Below are 1,681 nucleotides of genomic sequence, written 5' to 3'. Positions count from 1 at the left end.
CATCCTTCTCCTTCTAAAAGAGTCAGTTAACATGACTTTAATTTATGCTCATTATGCCTTCATCGTCGTTTAGGATTTATGAGGAATGAGTGTGATTGTGGGGCAAGGAAATATTGTTCACATAACCAGCTCTGCTGGTTAGCTAGTTAGACTCGGGTCCTGGCAGTTTGGGGAGTTTTCAAATCTGAGATATAAAATGGATGAAGATTAATGCCTAAATGCAATTTATCGCAACACATGCTACCATACACACACTTTTATATGCATACATGCTGTGTAAGTATACACACTGTGTATTTTTTGTTTGCATCCTCCTTTTAAGTTAAAATATTTCCATTAAGACCCAAAAATACTATTTAAATTACTAAGTAGGCCTAATCCTTTCTTAAAGCTTTCCCTCATGAAACTAAAGAGCACAGAACTTTCTCATTGTTTCATCATAATAATCTCCAGATCAACCACTAAGTGATGTCACAGAGAAATGGCAATTAATGAGGAAGAACAGCAAGTAGAGAGGTATCATCTCTTCAGCTACAACAATCCTGTTTTCATGTAAATAACCTGAGTAATAAAAGTTGATGGATGAGAAATAAGGAAATATGGGTCCTATGTTTGGGTCATACTGAGCTGCACTGGGTGCAGGAACCAAGGGGAAGAAGGGTTTATAAAGGTGGCTGTAAAATGCCTTTGCTCTTCCATTATTCTGGGACTAGCTGATGGTACATTGAAGCCACTGTGTACTGCACACTGCTTTCCTTTGCCATGTCCCCTAGGCCGGAGGCTGAGTTGTTGTTGACTGCATATACAACCATCGTGCCACCGGGGATTCCTCTATCCCAAAGGAGCCCTCAGAGGCCAGCTGTACAGCCATGGCATAAAGGGGCCATGGCAGAGCTAAGAATGGAGCCATATATGTCTTTAACTGTGTCTTTGACTAGTGATTTTCAACATTTTTCATTAGGCATATGTAGACCATTAAATCTCATAATTTCTAACTCTGATGCAGTATTGCCAACCCCAGGTATTTAAAAATCATGATTGGCTTAAAATCACTTGTATATAGATATATAGTTCTTTTTATTTATCTTCTGTGTTTGGGGGCCTTGGGAAATCATGTTTTCAAGCTTTTCTTTACAACCAGGAGGGCTAGAAACTTATTTTGTCTTTAGAATGAAAGCTGAGATTCTCACATGACTCCAGGAGTTGGGACCTTAAGAAGAACACCAAATAGCAAGATATTTGGAATAAAATTGCAAGAGTTGGCTACACTGCTGTTGGCATATCATTTCACATTCTTTCTTTGCGTGGCAAATAATGTCTTCGTGTATCATACACCTTTCCCCCTCTCAAATACTGCTCCAGTGGAGGCACTTTGTATTAACTGGGAAGGGGCAATGCCTATTAAAGGTTTTTTGCTCTCAAATTTACTTTCCCTCTGTAGTTCAACAATGTGGATTTATTAGCCTTCCAGACATGCTATCAAGGTCATCTTTTTGATAGGCAAGCAACTGATTTTGTAATGTGTCTAAAGGTATGGCTAGGCACAAATGTAACTCAGAATAAAAGAAACAAGCAGTATTTTGCTAGTTTTACCATGTTTCTACATGAAAGAAACAAATTGAATTAACAACACACATTCTTAAAATAGATTCTGACTGCAGAATACAAAAAGAACAAGATG

This window comes from Emys orbicularis, chromosome 4 (assembly GCF_028017835.1).
Source record: "Emys orbicularis isolate rEmyOrb1 chromosome 4, rEmyOrb1.hap1, whole genome shotgun sequence".
Taxonomy (NCBI): domain Eukaryota; kingdom Metazoa; phylum Chordata; order Testudines; family Emydidae; genus Emys; species Emys orbicularis.
This window is presented reverse-complemented; position numbering follows the sequence as displayed.